Below are 14,867 nucleotides of genomic sequence, written 5' to 3'. Positions count from 1 at the left end.
TGAAGTGCTGTAGATCTGCAGCTTGAGTACCGAATATCTTGAACTATGTGTACATTCGAAATTTACATACAGTGTGTCAATTTGAAAAGACACCACCCTTAATATTTAGTAACAGTAAAATCAGAAACTTTACTGTTCATTCTACTATGAATCGATCGAATGGAAAACAAGTTGGTGAAAATTCTTACTGCGAAAAGTGGAAGAAGCCTACTATCTTAACTAAATTGCTTAAGATTTTTAATAGTTGCGATATTTTTTGAAAACACTCTATATATACAATGATTTAATTTACACGTTGTATTCAATGAAATTCATATTATTCTCCATTTATTATCACTGGAATTTTTGGATGCATCTCTGCTAGGCATTAATATTCGATAAACGAATTGTATAGTCGTGAGTGAGTTCGCAGTTTCCATTGAGGACAAAATATCAAGTCATTCGATTGCAAACTAGGAGCTCAATGATGATTAAAATTCGCAACGGCGTAGAGCATTACCGGGTTGTGAAAAAAATCGAAGTGGCAATCAATGCGTCTCGTTCGCGGAATTTTTTCGCGCAATTGGACATCTTCTGGGGCCGATGAAGAGTGGAAAATTGAGTTATTCTCGAAATTCGAGATGACGAGAAAATTCCGTCATGCGGCCTTTTCAACAACAGGAAAATGCCTTCCGAGTGCCGAACTCGGCTTCTCCTGATTGAAATTCCGCTGCCGTTCCTATATTGCAGTTCAATCTGCAGATACGCCAATGCTTCGAATATGTTTTATCGTCCAATAATAACGAAATTGATGAATAAATGCGAGGCGTTATTCAACAGATGATTATGGCCATTCCGTAGGCGGAATATCGACCAGCAAATAAAGACTGGTACGTTGATTTGTCTTTATTGGACGTATCTGGAAAATTCGAGATGAAGCACAAAAGACCCACCCTGAAATGTAAAGCGTGTCCCTCGGTGTTTCCCAACAGAAACGGGTAGACGTTGAGAGTCATTTTTTGGCGTTTTTTAGCAACACTTGATTTGGTGAAAAGTCCATAAGAGGAAACCGTTTCACAATATCTTCATTAATCTTGAAGATAAAACCAAATTTTGATATTTTGTCGATTTCGAAAATGTGCCATAACTTCTTTATTTTCGAAAATCATCCCAAATTATCAAACTTTCATTCACTTTGCTCAATTAGTTTCGGTAAAACTTAAGTATTTGGAGTTTTAACAATTTGTGCCAATTTACTTCTGAAGTTGATTGATGACTAACAAGTTAACATGCAACAGCCAAGTTTAAACAAGAAAGTGCTTCAGACATGGTCGAGTGAAAACTAATCCTATTTCGGGATACAGGTTATAAAGGTCGAAATTTTAGTTTCACATGAGACATTTTATTATAAGTAAATTAAAATTGCCTTTCAGATGCCTTCTTTAGCGGGCTGTATCTTGAATTCTTTCGCCACTATTCATTAACACCCTTTTAGGTCAATTTTCAGATGAATATTTTTAGAAAAAAAGATTAACTCCCTGTATCTTGAGAACGTAGTTTGCTGGCACATGCTTTGAGCTCTTTTTTCCTAAGATTATTAGCCTTTCGTTTATCCTTCAATTTTGAAAAACCATGTAAATTGAGTATTATTTTCTTCGTGTCATGACAGACAAGTAGGTACAGTTCTGAGCGTCGAAAAAGTACTACCGTGTGGGCAAGGTTCTCCAGGAAACGGGAGGCACAGAGTCATCGTGTGAGGAAGCTTCCGGAGAGCGAAAGTCTCCTCAAGATTGATTGATATGGCAACCTCCTTCCGACACAGTTTATTTTCAAAATACGCGTTCGGGATCAAAAGAGCTCATTTCAATTCAGCAGCAGCCGAATAATGTCCTGCACGTTCGAGATTCGACAAGGTGTCCAGGGATTTGGACCAACCTGGCAGGCGTCGTTGTAAAGGAAAGAGACGGTGACAAGAAACGAGCTACTGTCATATTCGGTGACTGAAGATTGATGCATACCGCCGATATCGTACATATTGGGGCGCGCAGATCGTTAATAAACGGTACCTAACGACTTCTGGGGACACCACATGCAGGGGAAAGATGTATTATGGAGATTTAAATTTCTGGTCTTCATTTTACGGGTTGAATTAATTTGAATTTCAAAAACATTTTCGAGAGCAGTATTTCTCATGCCGCCCGCCCGATCCTATCGAATTTTATGGGGATTATTTATAGGTCGACAAGTTTGATCAATCACCCTCATTTTATCGACACACAGTGTGAGATTTTAAATGCAGAATATTTTGTGAAAGCTATATTTCAGCAAAAAATGATAGACGTTCTATGCTTCCGATCTGGGTGGCTGCATTCTGGATTTTTTGTTATTATTCCGCTGTTATATTTATGACAGTACAATTATTTATACCATGGTATACACAGAATTGCAGACGCTTCCCCTACATTATATGGCAATCACTATATCCTATATTTCCCAGAATATAATACATACAATATCGATTCTGAGAATAGGGACATCATTTTCATAGTATGTATTTGAAAACTTGTTAGATATACATATATATCCGATACTGGATGAAATTCCTGAAATCCATTAACTCAATTTTCCGGGAAGTGCAGAATCATTAAATTCGAAATGACAATTTCAAACTTGAGCGTTCAGAAACATCGAAGTTAATTCGGTAGTCAAGGTTCATCAGAATATTTGGTAGTTGGCGTTAATTGCCTTACCGATTTCCGATTATATAACACATAAAATGCTCAATTGGCGACAAGTCAGGGAAGCGTGAACACCATGGATGCACGGTCATGTTATTGTCCAGTTGGGAGCATCATTGTTTCGTTGAAAATTAGAGTGTCGCAGTACATTAGGCTGCTTTACATTTTGTAATCGTTGCATTTGAATTTCTGTCAATAATTATTGCAAACGTAGGTGTATTATTTCACACAAAACCGTCATTTCCCGACGCAAATTTTAAGTGAGTACTACATCCTTTTATATTCATCAATTTCGAAAAAAAAGAACGAGGATTCACTCTATTCACTATTCCAAAGTACTTTTTACACTCTCAAAGTGAGGATCATGCTGTTATACTGTCAGTGGAAGATATGAAATTCTGCGTGTATTTTATCAACGCCATAAAGACTATAAAATTGCTAACCATGTTGCTCAAAATTCTATGTAGATATAACAATGAGAAAGAATGGAGTGCTTTATGTTGAAAATTGTTATTCCCCATGTAAAAAAAATATATGGTGATATGAGGAGTCCAGAATAATATAATGAAAAGTTTGAAATTTACTCAGAATTCCATTTGATTGGTGGAAATGTTGCTGTCGTTGCATATTGAGAAAACTATTCTATAGTTCGGCGATACGGACTGCAAAGATTTCCAGCTATGTAAGTAATATCGGCCTCTAATATTTCTAAAAGAATCTGCACCTATCGTATTTCATATCAAAAGTCTTAACAGAGAGCAGGATTCTCCCTATCCACATCTCCGCCTTCTGCCATTTTGGCACGGAGTATGGTCCATTAAGACCCGTATTAAATGACCACAACTTTAGCCATGTTTGAGTTTCCCATCTTCCATCATCCTCGGAGTGTATTGACTTTTATCAGAGTGGAATTCCGAAGTGAAAAACGGCGAAATGAGACAAGGTTTCTTCATTCAACGATCATCATCACTCAAACTGTTAATCAAGAGAATCTCCGTCACCCTTTTCGGAAGTTATGGGAGAGAAATTGTTTCAGACAGGATGAGAAATATACATTTCGACTGAAATAAAATCCGAGGGTTTTCAGTATTTGGCCTATCAATGTGGTCCCCGCCTTACTAGGATTCTGCTCATGTTCTTTAGAATAATGAAACACTTTTCTAAAAGGTCCTTTATTCGGTAGATGATGAGGAATTTTTTTTTGGTATTCAATTTTGGATTCATGTCGCAACACTGGCGCAGCTGGGGGAGGATTTGGAGCTGCCTCCGAAAGTTACCAACAATTCAAACTTTTTCCTATTAATAGCACAAATATGAACGATCAGACTGTTCGGTGTACAATTGAAATTATTGCAATAACAACTCGGTATTTGAAAAACTTGTTAGTATTACTGAATGTACCTACTCATTCTTATTGTACTACCCTGAAAATTTCAACAAAATTGAATGAGCCATGAGCCATACCAAAGTTATTGGTAAAAGTAAAATCAGTCGACTCAGACAAATCACCCTGTAGAGTCTCAACAGAGGCCTCAAGCCATAAACTGTCTTTACTAGTGTGAACTTCTTCTAAAATCTGACGGTTTCCTCCGGAATCACACTGTATAGCTCAGATCTACTCGACGCTATTGGGGGGGAAGTGAGACATCCTAACTTTCAATAATTCATTTTCTATTCCACTACTCTTTCTGAGGGCCTTGATTAGTATAACCTTCTCGCAAAATCTCCTCCGGAATCGCCCTGTATAATCTACGAAACAAATAAGTGGATTACTAGACGAATGGAAGAGTAGCTTCTGCATTCAGCCAGAGACAGTTTAGCGGGAATCGTCTTCGACAGAACGCATAGGAAATTGCCTTGACTCGCTAGTGGCCTCACCCCAGGCGACTGGATCGATAATAAATCTAAATTTTGTCGCCGAATGCAATCATTACATCTATTTATATTGCTGTATTTCTGTTCCTAATGAGTTTTGGCGTTATATTCGAGATTTTCAACGCGATAAATTTTCTCATCATGAGATTGCGGGCTACATCAATTATCTCTTTCTATATATTTGTTATTCCTTCGCAATCATAAATCATATAATGCAATAAGCTCAATAAGAATGAAATGAGAAAATAATTTTTTTATGAAACTGCACTTTTCGTTTTATATTGGGAAGTTATATACAGGGTATTAACTAAGGATGCGGCAAAAACTAACTTATTTTTAAAAATAATTGTAATATTTTGGTAGTGGTCCTGTAGTGTAGTACGATATTCATTCCTTCCGGTTATATTAATAAAAACATTTTCAACTGTTACATGTTATCTGCTGTTATCTTGACCTACAGTCATCGAAAATCACATCCAAATGTGGCTGAGCCACCATTGCTTTTTCAAATTTGCGGTATTGTTTGAGAGGTCATGGATTGCTGAACGAGCGCTGAGATGGCTGACATGCATTACAGCTATGGACTTGCTGATGGCATCGCATTGGAAGCTAGACGGTTGTTCATTGAACGATTTCCTGACCGTAATGTTCCTGACAGAAGAATGTTCCAAAATATCCAGCAACGTTTTTGTGGCACATCGAAAAGAAATGGAGGATCTGGAAGCCCAAGGACATACTATAGGAACGATAGAATTGGAATAAAACACGTTGAATGCAATTATCCCAGGAGTATTTGGATCACACTAAGAGTTACGCTTCCTTAATGGCTTCCTCACAGGACATTGTCGCCCTTAGGCATATCATGAGAATGGGCTTATATCAGAAACTGACAGTAGGTCAGGAGGAGGAAACTCCTGTTTACTTTTTTATAAAATGCCTCGCCATTACAAGCCTGTGCAAGGAATGTATCGGTCAAGAAAATTATAGGAGAAATGAGGACTTCTCAGAGAATGGAGTTTATTGGAACTCTAGAGCTGGAGCAAAAGACCTTGAGGTTGCGGTGGGAGGTAACTACAAACTATTAGTGCACTATCGTATTATAGATGTCTTCAGACTAGAATGCTTTAAATTTTTTATCAAAAGTATTTCATTATGTCATCAAAAGTATTTAGTTCACACTACACCAAAGGAAACTGTGGCAGATTTAAGAAATTGTATAATGGCTGAAATAATCTAACAAAAACTTCCCTAGTGCTTTTGAAAGAGTTCGATAGGGGATAAAAAGAAGAGATTTTGTAATTTGGGATGTTGAATTCAATATCTCTCGCTATTTTAAAACATTTTTCTTGGAAACGCTGAGGTTCAGAGTATTAGACCTTCCAGTCCAAAGTTTTCAGGTGCAAATTAAAATCTAGAAGTTAGGGTAGTTTTCAGGGCAACCCCTGAAAAATCCAATGAAAAAAATAATAGGCAGATGGCCTTTTTTGTGTTGGGAATAATAAGACTATTCCTATTCCCAAAATAATAAACATCAATCTAATAATAATCCTTATTTAACTAGATGTTAAAAATTGTCTTACTTCTTCTTTTTGAAAGTATCCAAGTTTACTACTTTCATTGAACATTTCTTTGTAAACCTCACAGTAATCGAAATATTAGCAAGTTACGTTACTTTATGTATACACTATTTATAATGATGTGTACCATATGCTACACATTTTTGGAATTAGAGTATTTCAAAAATACAGTAATCTGGTTGTCTTCATGACTGCTCCACGTGGCCATAAAATCTCAGTGTAGCTGATAATTAAAACAATTTATAACAGAGAATGCTGTTTAAATAATTGATACAATTATATCCGGCCTCAATATTATTACGTGGCTTCGTTCATATGCAAATACTGCTAAGAGTAGTAGGCTCACTGCGCTATTCCGCTGTTCAATTAATACGATGAAACAAATCCATTTTTGTTGCTCATGGTTATATCATAAATTGTTATTGAACTTCAATTTGATATTTTGATGCACACCATCACCGTAATCGAGGTGCTGAGTTCTTGTTGGACCATATTGTATATAACAAGTCGTTTGAAGTGACTTTTTTGCCCGAAAATGAATAATATTTCTCATGGAAAAAGGAAGATAACATAAGAATGACGTGATTTGATTAAACTGAGTACTTTAATCCATCACGCCGGATTAAAATGCCACTTGCAGACTACTCAGAGATCTCCATGTAACTATTTCAATACGATTTTCAATTAGAAAAGATAATAGGGACGTGAAACATGCCTCCTTGGGGTAAGGAAAAAAATAGCGCTATGAATGGTTGACAACTCGGGAGTTTCCAGTTCAATTTACATACAGCGGAATAATTGTGTTTCGTGTCAGCGAACGAAATTTATTACCTCTGAAACTTCCTCCAGGGAACTGACGTGAAGAGGTAAGAAATTTATTCGACGGAAGAACTGAGAATATGCCGAAAGTGCGAATGTTTTCATGGATGAGGACTTGAGTCGAGCTCATATAAGTTGATTTTTTTTCTACGGTTTGGATATTTCTTTTATATTATGACATAAGATTTTGCTCGCGGATTCGCTCTCGTAGAACTTGTATGTTTCGTGAGATATTATTTTACTTGAATTCAGCTCAAAATTTTCAGTTTTTTAGGTTTTCCAAATCGTCGCATTTTCCTTTTTTTTTCAAGTAGTTTCCGAGGAGGAAAATTTTATAGTTCATTATGTTTGGATGAAATAATTTTTCTGTGATATTTTAATGTTTGGCGTATGACAGACATGACAGTTAACCATTATTGACAAGACCATAGAATAAATTAGTGAAATATTGATTGATATACACACGTTCGACGAAATGACAAATTATGTGCAAAATTTCTATCTCTAAAACGACCTGATTGAATGAAAAAAATCAAATATACTGAACTCAAAATAGAAAGGTCACTTACCCTCTTTTATCTTTAAAAATATAGGGGTGGGGGTGGCAACACTAGGGATTGAAGCGATACGGCTTTAAATTTGATTTTAGAAGTTGTCCCCCTGGAATAAAAAAAGGACGGACGCTGTTTAGTTTTCAACGACCCACTCTGTATATTCCTTATTTTCTTTATTCTATTCCTTATTTCTAAGAAATTCATTCATACTGGGTGTTCTGCTTTCTATGTCACTCAGCATATTATGGGCGCTAGTTTATCATACTCCTTTTCTCCAATAAAAGAATCACAGTGAACAAAAATATTTTTGCCGTAACAAATTGATCTTCACAGTATCTCTCCTTTTCAGTAAATAGTATTTAGCAAGATACTCAACAAATATTTTCGGTGCATTCATAAACTCGATTTTCCGGTTTTCAGATTCCTCATCCCAATTTAAAATTTCCGGATTATAATTATGAAAGCTGATTTTGATAAAATCATAAGGAAAAAACATTAAAGAAAACTGCCCCAAGTGATAACTTCCTGTACCCAAAATTCTTGAGAAAACAAAGAGCCAAGAAGAGCTGCAAAATAAATAGGATGAATATTACATAAGACGAGTCTCCAGTTTTCCTGTTAGTGACTTATTCGTAATGATCAAGGGTTCGGAGTGATCCACGTTTTTCTTTGTGGAAAATGAAAACAATAAACCACTCGCGACGACTAAAGCCGTTTTGCTCTTTGTGTCATTTATTATCGCGCTCTTCATTATCTCGACAACCATAGACGGTGGAGTTCATCGTCGACCTCTGTGATATCGAATTTTCATTTATGTTTCTTCGTGTGAGATTTTCGAGGATTAAAATTTCACGAGGCTATGAAAGATGATGACTTAATCTTCCGAGAATGGATTATGTGCTGTTCTCGACACTTTGCTCTTCTCAGATTCACAATAACGGTTCTATCCTATCACATTTCGCGCTGAATATTAATAACGAATTATAGTCTCTGCACATAGTGAAATGAAGAATTCTAAAACAAATTCACAGGGTAAATAGTAGGTACAACTGAAAATAAGAACAAATTTCCTGGAAACACGGTCTGAACTCTTTGTGATCTATCTAGGTTCTCTCTCTTCTTGTTTGCTGTTTATATATAGAACTGAATATCCTTATGTGGACATTTTGTTTGGACAGTGGCGGTGTGTATATACTACACCCAGTTTATTTTTTCACGAAGGTAGTCGCAGAAGCTTTCATAAAAATAATAGTCTCTTCTGGTATCTGGTATCAAAAATATTTCATACAGCAGGAACACTCAATTTTGATCTATTTCAAATTAATTTCACACTCTAAATCATGCGAATTATGGCTATCGATATGGAACGAAAAGCTTGCAGGAAGTAATGGCAAAATCAGACAAATCTACATGTTTTGCCTATGGACTTCATCGTTTTAATACACGAGTTTTAACCAGAATGACATATTGAATTAGATCGAGTTTGATTTCGAAATGATTGTATGTATAATATTTCACTCAAATAATATGGTATCAATGGTTATTTGGAATGGCACTGAAATAAAATGGAATAGAAAATTCATATTCATGCGGTACCCGCATCAAATGATTGATTTCGTTTGTATGCAAAATTTGCAACGTTATCTACGTATATGTTTCATGGGAGTTTTTATTCACGCCTGAACCCTGAAATGAATCCATATTGGTTGATGCTTGATTGAATAGTTGAAAAAAATGAGACTTTTTTGAAAAGTACCTTCTGTTGAAGAATCTTACCTTTGAGAACACTCTGTATATGTCATAATGCAGGATTTGCTTTTTGAAAAAGAGATCAACCTAGAGGAATATAAGGTTTTGTGTGAATTGAGGATTGCCAAATCCTGCAGATGGTATTGACAATGAGTAAGATTTCGGGAACATAATCGTTGCAATATTGGCACTTTAAAGGCCTAAAACAAGTACCAAGAAGATGTGGAAGGCGGACTTTTTATCAGAAAGACAAAAAAGTAGAAGAACAGTTTGGAAGACTACTCGATTGAAAGCTTCAGAAGTTTAGAGCTGGATGATTAAATAGAAGAAAACACAATATTCAGTTACAGTATTGAGAATTTGTATATATGAATATAGTTAGTGCATTTTTTCTAGAAAAGTAATTTTCAATTGAATTCACCAACAAAGGGGCAGTTCACTTATAGCTCTGAAAAAATTATTCATATTTCAATAGTGAATCAATGATGAAATTGGATAATTGGAAGTCTTTTCAGTAATCAATTCATATTTGTAAATGTTGAATTCTGGAAAATATAGGAACGTTTAATCAGTATTATTATATCAATTTTTCACATAGTTGAGAATGAAAACCGAAAGATTTCTATCAAATGGCACTTGGATCAGGATATCTTATTTTGATCAAGTTCAAAACCAAGGTTTTATTACCGAATATATCAAAATTATATTTTATTAAACTTGTCAATGATTTTTTTTAGACACTCGTGATAACCTTGGAAACAGGATGCTAATTGACGCTTGACTTTATGCCACAGATTCCTCATTGACCTGATTCAATGTAAGGAATTATATCATCGCTCCATTTCTAGGTACTAAAGATCCAGTACCTCTGACTAGTGCATACTCCCGTAGCTCGATCCATATTTAATTCCGAATATTCTCTCAATGCTCTTACAATGAATTCTTGTTTCCTCGGTCGAACAGGCTTTACAATAGAAATCCTCTCGATCATTGCCACAATTCAACAACCCGAGAGATACCGCTTTAATTAAGGATGTAGACATGGATCAGGAACCCGCACTAAGCATTGTTTTTTTCCAAAAAATAAACCATTCGTCGGGGTGAGAAATATAAGAACAGGAATTCAAAGGAATGCCAAATGAACAGAAGGGAAAATGGAGCGAAATTATGCTAATTGAACACTGTGAATTTAACGATTAAATTGAAACACTTCTGCTGGTTTTATTTGGCGGTTGTGGGGTAGAATGGTCTGTGCAATTTCTACGGCAATGAATAAAATTAATTCGGGCGGAAAGTTCAGCTGAAAGAGGAAGGTTTGGAAACGTGGGGGGTCGGAAGAGTATTTCGGACAATTATAGTCAATTGCAGGCACGTAAGCGGAATACTCGAAAAATTGGATTAAGAGGAGGGCCAGGTGGACGAATCAAAACGCAAATAGCTGCGGAATATGAAACTCTAAAACGTGGTGTTTGTTTCAGCGAATCCCACAATTCAACTCGAAAAAAGTACAACTAATTCGTTATTGCATTTTAGTCTACATCTGTATTTACTTCTCATCCCAGCAGATATTTCTGTTAAAATAATTTGAAGTTTTGAAGAAATTATATCCTCAAAGAAACAGGATCTGCTTTCTATTAAGAAGGATTTTGGGAAATTCTGAGTGAAAAGGCCCATTACAGAAATAAAAGGAAAAATATTTCGGTCCAAAAAAGCTTTATGCGAAATTTTTCGGGGACCAGTCCTGCTATATTTTTACTATGCATTGTGACAACCAACAAAAAAAATGAACCTATACAGCAGGGTACGCATGTGAAAGTTGCCGTAAAAATGCTTTCGACCAGGAAGAACCGATAAATGGAAAAATCTCACGAGATTCGTGACTAGAACAAATCACATCAATTCAAATAACAGCAATCAAGATATTCGAGCTTCAATGAACCTTGTGATGATGGTAGCAGACTTGAATATTCGTTGGCTGAATTCTTTCCATATGGGTCATTTATTTTCAAAGGAAATAGAAGAAGTCATCTTCACTTCGCGGTTATCAGAGCATCAAAAATATTATTGGATGTTATCTAGCAAAAAATGCTGTATATTCCATTTACCTACGGTTTTATTTTACCTGAATTTTTTAAATCTAATTTCGGGACAATTGTTTGTATTTCAGGCAGTTTTCAGCTTTGAGAAAATTCTCGAAAAATATATGCTACCGCAGAAGTCATTCCTGAAATTACAAGATTTTAGGTACCTATAGGTTGGAAATTGATATCAAAACAGTTTTTCGTAACTTGGAAATTATTGAGAAATTTTTAGCAATCTATTGCGAAGATTCAATATAATTTTGATGGAAAGGATTAATCTGAATTTCTGGATCATCGAATTGTTACTCTTCAAGCTTCCGCAGCCAAAGTAAATTAATCCTTGCTAAATTCAGGCCCTTCTAGTACCTAATCTAGTGAGTACATTTCAGAATTCGACTAAGATTGATTCTCAGGGAACGTCTTAATTGATGGAAGTTCAACAGATCCGAACGAGCCTTCGAACATGACAAAACATGCCATGACTCCGCCATCTTCCCCACTTAAACTCTCAATTAATTTCCAGAGATCATAAAATAAATGTTTTCACGCGAAATTGAAATACCAATAAAGTTTGTGTCGAGGAGTCCGCTGCTTGTCGGTGCAGCATTGAATTCGGTTAATTAATTTCAAGTCTAGCGAAGTAATAATTTTAATTAGAACACTTTGAGTTATTGACAATAACGTGGGGAGTGAAATGGGGCAAAATATACTCAATTAAGGAATTGAAAGTGTCTATTCCTGAAATATCGATCCAGATTCTGTTTATCGGGAACAGACTCGATCGAGGAAGGCGAAACTGTACATGAATTTCCATTACAATACATAATACGCCAAAACCGAGATCTTCATTAACGATACGACTCCTACTAGCTTGTGATCCACTCAACTATACCACAAGTAGTCGGATCTTATTATGTACTGCTCCACACAAGTTAAAGAAGTTCAGAAATTTTGAGAATGTATCAAAAGGTGCCTTGTTTCACCAATCTTTTGAATATGATTGAATGTTTACCTACTTATATAACCAATTTTTTGCCCATTTCTCCATTAGTGTCACAATTTCAGGTGAAAATTTATTTTTCCTCAAATTGCTAGGAAATTTTGATATTCCCAATGTTAAGAAATATTTATTTCCCATTGCATATAGAATCTGAAATTTAACATTCTTGAATTCAAAATTTTGTGTTCCATTTGAAAATCAAAGTGCTACCCAGGTTTTAAATATATTCCTTATAAGTCACGCCACAGTGCTTGAAATAATTACATATTTCATGTCGATGATGCTGAAGTGAACCTCATAGAAACCAAATAATCAAAATTATATTTTCCCTTATTTTGCATGAAGTTACAATCTGATATCGAAAGTAGGTAACCTGTATGTTCTTTGAAAGAACTAAATTCGAAACGTCGCGACTGATTTTTATTTGTTCAGGCAATTCCCATCTATGATTAGAATTTCGTTCATTTCACGAACATGAAATTCTCTTCTCTAAGACGTCTGCTTATACTCTCACAGAGTTTATCAGGAAAATAATTTGTAACTGCCAACGGAATAAGGGTCTACTTAAGTGACTGCATCAGAAGATGTCATTCCACTTTACATTTGAATCTTAGGCAAAGAATGTCTCACTGAGAGTGCCCTTCCAACTAGATGATTAATTTTTGTGGAAAGATATCAAGATATGGATCGATGCACTTACGACCCTGATGGATTGCACAGCTTCCTCCTATTCAACATCTGTCCCAATCTTTTGTGAATCGCTGGGACTATTTGTTGATCATTTATATTCCAGTCTCTGTTTGAGAAAAATGACAAATGCCACGAGAGGTACATCAGAATTTTCGAAATAATATCCGATTGTTAGACTCCATAAAAAAATACTCCACAGAATGGAGTAATAATTAAGAGTTTCAATTCCTCATTATGTCAGAACTCCACCAAAATTAAAATTTATTTGTCAGAGGAATAATTCAAGTAAAGCTATACATAGGAACTATATATTTGATTGTGGGATTCAACATGATGAAATTCAACATTCCGAATCACTTAGATCAATATTTTTATGTATGCATGATCGGAATTTCGTCGAGAATTGGTGTAGTATTTTTCAAAAATATTTTCTCATATAGAAGAGCTAAATAAGCCCCCCTTAGAAATTTTTTTCTCAATCAATATAATGATTTCTACTATACCACGTTTCTATGTAGCAGATTACAAATAAATTAAATACATCGGTGAATGAACAGTGAATCATCTTATGCAAAATTATTACAAGATGTGAAACAAGTTGAACATAAAAAAATTCGGAAGTCAAGAATTTCTTCTTCTTCTTTGGCAAAACCAAATAAAATATTTTTACCTCGCATGTTGAACAAAATACTCATACTTCATTCAACGTCTTGAGTCTTGAGTTTTCCTTATAAAACGCAACGTTCTCCAGACTAATCACTCGAAGAATTCTTACTCTGAATTATTACTAAGCAGACTATACCACCCGAGTTCAAAATTTGGAGAGACAAATTAATATTAAATTCATAAGAATTGAATATAAAATACCTTTATCCCGAAGAAAACTTTGGATTGTTTCAGAGGTGATTGGAAACCTAATTTGGGCAAGGTCAATTCAATATTCCGATTGAAAAAGTTCAGTCTTTATAAATCCCAACCGCCCTCGGCAGACAAAGCCTTCGATTTTCAAAATCCAATTTGCCGACAGCAGAAACAATAGCGGATCGAAAATTTCTATGCACTCTCTCAATTAAAAATTTCATGGAATGGTTTTTGATCAAACCTTTTATGTGTGCCATTGTGAATTAGGGCCCAATATACGAGATTGCGTTGTCATTTATTGCATATCAATTTAGATCATCATTTATTTTTAATGCATGAGCAATGACATTGCATTTTATGGATAGGACGAGTAAAGATTTTATAAAATAGTCTCTGTATAATTGAAATGTTCTGACAGATCTGTTGCTCCTACAGTGGATTGATCATAATGGGTGATTTTCAAAATCTAGGATTGATGATACCTACAGATTAAAATTAGGAAATTGTATACTGTCCAGCAGCAAAACCTGAATTTCAGAAACCGGGATGAGCGTTCCAGTCAGGAGTCAGACAATGATTCAATGGGACTAAAGGAAGCTTGAAAATTAAAGGGACAAGTTTGATTATGAAACTGGTTTTCAGTCGTCGTTAGCTGCCTACTAAATTTTCTTCGTCTGAGTTAGTCCATATTGATATTCAGTGAGAAAAAATTCCCCCTCCCCCGGATTTTTTAGTATCGATTTAGCGACAACCTGTATAATCTGTGATTCACACTGACCCAAAAAAAATATAGAGGAAAAATTGGAAAGAGCACCGTCCAAATCAAAGCCTCAGCACGTTTGCCTATACCCACATGGATACACAATGTTAACGACCTCAGAGAATCAACACATTTCCCATGATACCTATCACCATATCGGTTCAAATTGCAGATTGTTTGGGAT

General features: G+C 35.4%; 1 protein-coding gene across 1 annotated transcript in view; it reads left to right on the top strand.

Moving 5' to 3' along the window:
• The window catches only part of LOC123322806, a 97,880-nt gene that overhangs the window by 33,533 nt on the left and 49,480 nt on the right, over positions 1–14,867 (top strand). The gene's annotated exons all lie outside the window — the stretch shown is intronic.

Source organism: Coccinella septempunctata, chromosome 1 (assembly GCF_907165205.1).
Source record: "Coccinella septempunctata chromosome 1, icCocSept1.1, whole genome shotgun sequence".
In the NCBI taxonomy this organism is placed as follows: Eukaryota; Metazoa; Arthropoda; class Insecta; order Coleoptera; family Coccinellidae; genus Coccinella; species Coccinella septempunctata.
The sequence above is the reverse complement of the archived record's forward strand: the minus strand, read 5'-3'. Positions and strand labels throughout refer to the sequence as shown.